This window comes from Motacilla alba, chromosome Z (genome assembly GCF_015832195.1).
Source record: "Motacilla alba alba isolate MOTALB_02 chromosome Z, Motacilla_alba_V1.0_pri, whole genome shotgun sequence".
NCBI lineage: Eukaryota > Metazoa > Chordata > Aves > Passeriformes > Motacillidae > Motacilla > Motacilla alba.
The window spans coordinates 62543335-62552443 of record NC_052046.1 but is presented as its reverse complement, the minus strand read 5'-3'; the positions used below and the strand labels follow the sequence as shown (position 1 = coordinate 62552443).

Sequence of the window (9109 nt, the reverse complement as noted above, 5' to 3'; positions counted from 1 at the left end):
TTATTTTGTCACAATAAAATAAATTGCAAAATATTACATAGTATTGGTAACTAGAATTATGTCCTCCACATGCTGGAACACAGGAGTTCTTTAGACTCAGCCTGTACCTGATCCCATCAGCCTTCTGCCAGGTTGTTCCTGAGCAATCTATGTTGAACATTCAGTGTTCAACAAAAATAGAAGATAGGAAAGCACATAAGAGAGGGATTTATGCAAAACAATTACATGTCCTTCAGTACTTTTGTCTCCAAATGAGAACTGTATTATTTTTACTCAGCTAAAATGCCACAGGTATACTGTAGACCAGAAGGAAGACATTAACCTTATTTTTTCACAGGCAGTTCAGATATATATGATTATTGTCCTAAAGCAGCCAAGAAAGCCAGTAAATTTGTCTAGGCTTTGCCTCTGGCTTGATTTTTTCAGGATGAAGTGGGATACTATTACTGGTTCAGTTATCTCTGTGTTCTCTCCTATTATACTGGATAGAGGCTGAATTTGTTTATTCTATTCTTCTTTTGAACACATAAGAAAGTAACACTGCTGTATTCCTCATTGGAAAGAGACTGTGAAATAAAATTTATTCCTCAGTGGAGCAAAAAAGAAAAAAAAAGGCCTTAACTTTATATTCTAATCAAATTAAAGGTCTAGTCTAATCATACAGACTGATACTAAAGGAATCTGCTTGATCTTTAGAATTTACTTTGACCATGAACACAATACTGCCTCTTTTTTTTTGTGACCACTCCTTTCAGGACATTATCTACTGGACCCAGGAAGTATTTACACTCAACAGTGCTCATCTAACTGCATTGAGGCTGACACTGTATTTCCCTGAATTTGTATCAGCGCCTTCCTTTCTATACCAGTAGACTGAGAAAAGGTTAAAATAAAAACAACAGGCAAACATTTCTTCCAGAAATGTTCCAAAAACCACATCAACTTGTCCCTTAGAACTTGGGTAAATATCACACCTTGTTACTGGATTTGCATGACCCTTGATACTAATGATGATTTTGTACATGCTTTTTTTTCCCTCCACTGTCAGTAATTGCACATTGACCTGACATGTAAAAGACATGCATTGCAAAAGATATGACCTTTCCAAGTATTTTTATGGCATGAAAACCACAGTTTTAGTGCCTTTTCCTCATTGGGAAAAGTCGTGATTTTCTGTCAGCAGTTGGGAGAAACTGGCAAAAGCAAGAACAGGTCGAGTACTTCTGTGGTGGCATACTGGGACTTGGCTGGGGCAACTAGATATGATCTGACCTCTTGGAAGGGTGGAAGGACTGCTGACAATGGAACATGAGACAGAATTAAGTGAAGGAAGACCTTACATCTCCTGCTGTCCTTACTGAAGTAGGGGTCTCTCACAGTCTCTTTTAATCAGAATTACAAAGTACCTGTTGAAGGTACTTCGTAGATATTTGTGTCCAGCTCCTCAGCTTTGCAGTCCTCAAGGAAGGACTCTTTGAAGAAGTATAGGATAGCTGTGACAATTAAGTCCTTTACAGAGGACTACACAGACTATCACATATGCTCAGAGACTTACTTAAGAATGATCCTAACTTAATCGGTATAAGTTTTCAAATATGCTTCTGCGTTGGGATCCCAATGGAGAGAAACAAAAATGCTATATAATGGCAGCATACAGGGTCTCATTAGCCTGTTATGCCTTGAAAATTAATAAATTAAACTATCTGGAATGGACTGGAAGCTGCTACTATCTTCAAGATGATTAAAAACAATTTTGAAACAAAATTACAGGTTTTGTGCTATTAGGCTGAACCTGCAGGACAGCACATTACTATGGTGGCTTTCCATGCCTCTTTACTTTCCTTGTGCTCAGTATGCAGAGGAGATTTCTTTGATTAGGACCTCCATTCACAAGGAAGAATTAAGGACTCCACTTGCAATATATAATCTAAGTGCATTGCATACTTTTGTTTTTATATGGTTTTGCCCATTTCAGAAAGCCCTGGTGCTGCTGGAAGGCCAGAGATCACTCATAGCGCCTGCAATGTTTTGTCAAATGCTGATGTCCATTATCAAAGAATTCATTTTCTGAATATTAAGATAAAAACCTCTCCAAAAAATAATGGCTAGATAGCTTCAGGAAATAGCACCAGGAATTGCATGAAGGAACATGGGTGCTAAAGAACTACTTCCTCTGTTGGTTTAAAGCTTATCAATTCTTATTAGTGTATAATAAATGAAATTATAATCTCTATGGGATAACATACTAACTTCTTCTTCCATTAAAAGTGAATTTACAGCAGTAATCTAAATTATTTCAGCAGCACTGATCTAGATATTGCTTCCAGAGCAAAGTCTGGATGCAGAGTATGTAGGACAGGGCCTTTTGAAAGGTCTTTTTTTAAAAGACCTTTCACAAAAATCAACCTGAATTGCAGCTCCATATTCACTACTGCATTACCAGACAAACTAAAGACATAGTTCCATGACAGTGTGAAGGTGTTTACTGGCAAGTATGTTAGAATGAAAAAAATTAATGGGAAAGAAAAGGGAGCATCTAATCACTGTAAGTGACCTTCAGATGATAGATAAAGTTAGGGGGAAAGATACAAGCAAACAAAAACACAGTGGAGCACAATAGGCTAAACTTATCCCAAGTATAACTCCAGCCAGCTGGCCAGTATCTGGTTATCAAAATATGTTTAATGGGGAAAGAATGAAAGAAACAAATGAAGTATAAAATCTGTTCTAGAACATAGTACATTGGTTCGGTTTGGTTAAATCAGTATATCTTCTATAATGCCATTCTTTGAGATCAATTACTCATTATTGCACTGCCAGTATCAAGCTATGATCCTTGCCATTTTTCTGACCCCTTTCATCACCCTTCTTTTTCCCCCACGGTGTTCTATAAATAGCCAACGTGCTATTTTCTTGTGATCACTGTAAACAGGAGTTTTAGGCATTTTTTTTACCTATATCACCATGGAAACAAGATCTGTGTATACATCTATGATTAGTCTTTCTCTAGAGTAAAAGCCTTCATTATCTATGCAAGCTTACAGCTAATTGTTCTGCATAAGATATGGATGTCCTATTCCTACCTACTACTTCGGAAATTCATTTCATATAGTTGCACATAACAAGCTGTAAAGAAGGTTTTATGAAGCCAATAATGCAGATATAATACTTGAGGAATTCCTTTTGGATTGGATATATTTATTTTTCCAAACATTTTGTTTGAGAGAAAACGAGATTGCTATCTGCTGTTTCCTTATTTTTTTGCAGGAAAGCAAAGGGTTGTTGACTTCCTCTCCCCTCCCTTCCTTCCTTCTTTCTGAAGGTACTGTACTCATCTGAAAAAAAAAAAGAGAACGAAATGATTGTTCCTGTTCTCCTTCTTAAGTCATTTGAAACATTGTCCCTGCTAGTTTTCTAAGTTTACTGCAATCTCTGCACGGGGGGGAGGGAGACAGCGGGAGAGAGAGACAGATATTACAAACATCAGAGCAGGTAGTTTTTAGGGCAAGACTCCTTCCAGCTTCAACAACTGGTAAGTTAAGTAAAATGCTTTTATGGTTAACTCTTTAAAAGTGCAATATATATATCTGCATTAGTATTAAGAAAAAGTGTTAATTAGATACACATTTAATTGATAAAAGAATAACAACCATATGCATTAACAAGCAGTCTATTTACGCTAGAGATACCTATAGTCTGGTTTTTAGATACTGGTGCTATTACCATTGTGGTTTAACCTATGCAGATAGGAAAGTATTTTCCAATGAGGCTGATAATATTCATAATATAATCTCCTGTGAATTTTGCGTATATAAGTCCTGCTACGAGAATCTTGTTACAGGCTTCTCTAACTTTATCCCAACAGTTTCACTGGGCCATTGCTAAAATATAGAGCGGAGCTTTGTCATATGGGAATCAATGTATTTCATTTATCATCTGCCAATACTGAAGTCTGCTCCAACACACCAACCTGTGCTATATTGAGAGAAGAATTACTGGGGCTGTTTTTGTTCCCTCAAAATGCATTGTGTTTAGGATTACACATGTTTATCTCTACTCATCTGTGTATATGATTAGTCTAGGAACAATGACATTTAGGAGGTGATAAGATGGTTCCTGGATCCCACTTGGAAAAAAACAAAACAAAAGAAAAAGTTCATGTTGTGCAGTACATAACAGCACTGAGGCTGATCACCCACATCAGTAATAGGATGGACTCAATTGTATATCTGTTTGCACTTTTTTAGACATCAACAATGTTTTTCATGTTGATCATAAATGCATCAGAATAATCAGAATTGCCGTGTGAAATGAGTGACTGAATGCAAGAGTATGTTTCAAATACTGTGTGAGAAAAAATCCCCACCTGCACTCTTTTATAGAAGTAGAATGCAGAGGTGGGGCAAGAAATAGGACAGGTGTCCATTTCTTTGCAAAAGGAGAATTTGCTCATCCTATGATTAAGTGTGTCTTCAAGCTGCTGCTCTCTGAAGTGCAGGGTCTTCTGAAGTGCAGGATGCCCAGAGCCCAGACAGAGGGGCTACAAATGGTGGGCAGATATTGCAGAGGGCTATCAGGCAGTTCCAGCTGCCCTGTTCCAAATCTTGCTCCCGCCAGGGTACCTGGGCTGCGCGTCCGCCCTGGGACAGCCTCCTTCTCCCAGCCCTCACTGAAACAACTAGTGGAAAGGACTTTGTTCCTCCCTCTCTCTGGTGTCTTTCTGCAGCTTTTTCCATAAGAACGAATGATCTACCACAAATTCAGCCCAGTTTCTGGGTAAGTTGTAGATTCCTTTTGCTTTGGGAGCAGCCAAAGGGGGTTTTGCCAAAAGACATGGAAATTACTTGTTTCTTGAACTCCTTAGCTTAGTGTTGCCACTCAGTCTAGTTTGGTATGAGTTAATTGTTTATTTGGTTATACTTAACTCACAAACAATTTGTTATCTGCTAATAACAAATGTGTGCCAGGTCTTGACATGAAAACCATCTGCCACATCTTCCCCTAGAGATATCTGGGTTTATTTTTATGTGATTATATACTGATTCAAATTAAAGACGTGATTTGAACAGCTATTTTGACATGTCAAACACCTGGAATCCCAGATTTTACGTCAAGTGAGACATATAGGAGTCTTCCAAACACACACAGAAAATTACATAAGCTCTGTGCTTGTAGTGGTGTTTTGTTCAAACTGCAGGGCATTAGTCTGGATTGCAATCACTTTAAGTTTTTTGGTCTGGTTGGTTCAAAAAAGTTTGTCATGTAGGTAAAAGTAAGCTGCAGCCTTTAGGTCCAGGTTTTATTGCTGAAGATGATAAACATTTGTGTTTTCTTGATTTAGATCATATATACAATAAATCCTTTCTCTAAGACATTGTCTGAAATACATAAATATGAACAAATTTGTTCAAATCATAGTAGGTGAACAAAAGCAGTATGTACTGTTTTAAAACCCAGTCCCCAAAAAAAAGTTTTTTAAAGCTATTTAAAAGGAATGCTTAGTAATTTGAAAGTAAAAAACAGACCTTGAATTTTGAATTTTATTCTTATATTTTACCTATTGGGTTTATTTTCCTTTTAAAAATACATATTTGAAATCCTTTGGAGTTTATGTGTTTTCACTTTGCATAATTTATTGCCAGAACCGCTGTAACATGCTTTAGTACCACAGCAGCTTGTAACAGAACTAGTATCTTTCTTAAGGTATCAGAAAGATGATTTTTTTGGCTGACATGTTATTCCTATGTCACTGAGATATTTACAGCAGAGAAAGGTATAGTCTGAGTCTGTATCGGGTACAGATTTGCTACTAGTTTGTGGCACAAATTAAATATTTGTGCACTAAATTTTCAGTTATTCACCCCAATGTTTGGGAGAGACTGGACTGTTAATGGTTAATGAGTCAACTCTTAAAATTGTAAGCCAAGAATAAAAAGAAAAAAATTGTGCTTATTTTGCTTAAAGTCTGCTTCTACTGGTAATAGCTATATTTATGTATGTAACATAAATAAGTAAATGATAAGTCAGTGTATGTATTTCCTCAGAGAATTACTTCAAGCTGTTATTTCCATTTGATGTACTCTCAATTATAATGAAATAAAATATAGAAGATTATTGATTTTGTTTGGAAATAGAAAAATAAAGCTCTACCAGTAATGGCAGAGAGATAAGAGAAACAATTTGTACCCTGTGGAAATCCCAAGTTTACAGGTCTGGTTCAAAAGACAGAGAAGTCTTTCTGTAAATGTCATTGCCTTTTATATTTAATACCAGCTTCTTTAATGGTGTAAACTATTGAGACTTTTTATATACGGAATAGAAGCACTGAGCTACATGCCTAGTAACATTTTGGCATGTCTAATGTACATTTTTGGCCAGATAATTTGAAACTTTGAATCCCAAGGAGGTTTTTGGTTTTGTTTTCGTTTTTAAAATTGTTTTTTATTCTTACAAATAAACACTTCAACAACAGCCTTGTTTTAGGACTATCTGGATGCAGAGCAGGATATGGTGGTTTGAAAGACATGATGTCCATCTCACAGATAAAAGTAGTGTCATGTTTTTAAGGTGCTGTTCCTAGTAGTGCCAGAGAGATATAGGGGATTTAGAACAGGATAAGCAGGGGTGAATCATGAAAGCAACCCAATTCAAGCCCCATACACTGAGACAGAAGAGTATGGATTTCAGATGAAATTTACATTGTTTTCAATCTTTGAAATTGCAAAGACTCACTAGTGCAGAACGGTTTCTGAGTGGACTGCTCCACTCTTCTGGAGATGTCAGCAGAATCTCACCATAAGAAACAAAAGCAGTAAAGGCTCCATAAGGTAATGGGGATTTTCTGTGGCTGTGCTGAAGGGACACAGATCAATGGTGTGTAGGCAACATCTTATTTAGTAGTTGATAAAAAATTATCCATAATCTTTAAGCACCCATGCATGTTCTTCAGTACCAAGTGATCCAATCAAACTGCTCCTTCAAACAGACCTTATAAGTCCTTGGAGACTGCTACAGATTGTTGTCAAATTATTCATTTGTTTGATGGACTAATTTTATAACCCAGCAAAGTTTTAAAAAATAAACTACCTATTAAAACCAAATAGTTACTTTCTTCTTATGAGCGTAATTTTTCATGATCTAGCTTATGATCTCAGAAGACCACTAAAAAGAAAGGAATGTCGTCTTGGAAAAGAAAGAATTATAGAGATGCAAATAATGCAAAGCCTTTGAAAAGAAAGAAAAAAATCTGGGGGGGGAGAAAAGATGGGATTATTTTTGCTGAAAATTTGCTATTCTGAAATTGAGACTGGAGCAGTGGCATTTTAAAAATTCTATTCAGATTTTTATTCAGTGAAGCGGCCTAAGTTAATCCTCAGCAATTATTTAAAACATGCGTTGAGTTGCATGCTGGATGTGTATTTTTTGTTTATATCTACCTGACAGGGACTAGTCCTTCTTGCTTGATTTTTAAAATACTAATGATCCAGTGAAAAATATTGCTTAATGTTTGGTTTAGATCCTTCCAAACGTAAAAATGCTTTTACTTGTTTCAGTAAAACAAATGGTTTTATACATATACATATACATATACATATACATATACATATACATATACATATAATGTGCTCTTGAGTCGTGAAACACTGTATTTTCTTTCTCAACCAACAATTTTTAATGTACTGTAAAAAGTGTAATGTCACTGGTAGTAATTAAGCTAACTAATCATGTAGTAAAAGAAAGTATTTTTGTGCTCTGAAGGTTATGAGAAGAAATTATGTGAATAATTGTTTTTTTTTCTTTTTACTTTCATTTCTAATTTCCTGCTTTTGATGTTAGAAAAAACCTGTTATTAATTATTTAAATGTAGGATTAAAATACCACCCTATTTTTAATTTCTCTTCCCTTCCTCCCTCTTCTACCATGGAAAATAAAACCCTAACACATTTTCCTTCTATTTTGTGGATGTGGAGGAATTAATTTGATTTAAAGAAAAAATCTTAGGTAAGAAGTGTGTTTCCTGAAAACCTATTTTTCCCTTGTCAATCTTCAAAAAAGTAAACCTGGAAACACTCAGCTTTTCATCTGCATATGCTCATTAGAGGCAATAGAATTCAGAGAACATTGAAAAATACAAAATTGACGATTGGTTTAATTAGTAAAAGTGATAAGTTAAAGTGAATCTCCTACACTGATAACATCACATTTCACCAAGGGCTTGAGACAGGTAAAACTGATTTAAAATTGAAAGCAAGGCTGTAAGAAGGAGCACACATTTTTAAGTGTTCTTCTTGGATGATGCTGTAGTAGAAGGGATGTTAATGCACAGCAAGACCCACACAGTCCTGTCTGCAGGCCTGATGAAGAAGAGACCACCCAATTTCCCTGCATGGAAGAATTTTGGTCTTCCCACAACAGAGGACAAGATGTGGTGGCTCTGTGAGAGAACCATGTGGCTTTGCCCCTTCCTGTTCTGACACCAGCCTCTCTGATAACCCACAAGTGTGTTGGCTGGGAAGGACAAGATGACTTCTAGTCTTCCTTTAAATTTGTTTGTTGCTATTGCTGGTTGTGAAAGAGCCACTTATACTTCAATCTTCCTTTTTTAGGGTCGCAATGTAACTGTTAGACCCTTTTTGCAGTGATGAAAGACTTCCTGTTTCATGGTGGGCTCTATGCTGGATCTGCCACTCCGAAATTTTAAATTGAAAAGAGTATGTTCTCTTAACAACATGTAATACACGGGATCTAGACCAAATCGAAAGGTATCCAGGATGGATGTGTTGGAAGGTAGTGAGTATTTCAGGTTTAGTTGTTCCTCTGAGCTGTTTTCTAGAGCATATAGTGTTTCATCTTTGGTGTTTCAGCTCCAGATAAAAATTATTTGAGAGCTTTATTTGAAAAGGCAACATCTGTCATACAATACTTCCAGTTAGCATAATATTTTTCTACTAGTCTGCTTTTTCTTAAAGGTATTTAGAGTACATGTGTAACGAAAACACTACCAGGAGGTGAAAAGGGAAGGAATTAACTGTTTTTAGAGCATCTGTCAGCTTCTAAGAACCAGCAGAAGTTGTTTGAGGCATGGTAGGCACGAGCCCACCCTGGGCTC

At 36.3% G+C, this 9109-nt stretch overlaps 1 protein-coding gene across 3 annotated transcripts in view; it reads left to right on the top strand.

Annotated features, from left to right (window-relative positions):
• Positions 1 to 3382: 3382 nt before the first annotated feature.
• The window catches only part of ZNF366 (zinc finger protein 366), a 31757-nt gene continuing 26030 nt past the window's right edge, over positions 3383 to 9109 (top strand). The window contains exons 1-2 of one of the 3 annotated variants that reach the window (XM_038124603.1): positions 3428 to 3532; positions 4618 to 4776. The gene's annotated coding sequence lies outside the window, so the exon portion shown is untranslated. Of the gene's footprint in view, positions 3533 to 4617; positions 4777 to 9109 lie in introns of all 3 variants that reach the window. The other 2 variants (XM_038124602.1, XM_038124604.1) reach the window with 2 other exon arrangements.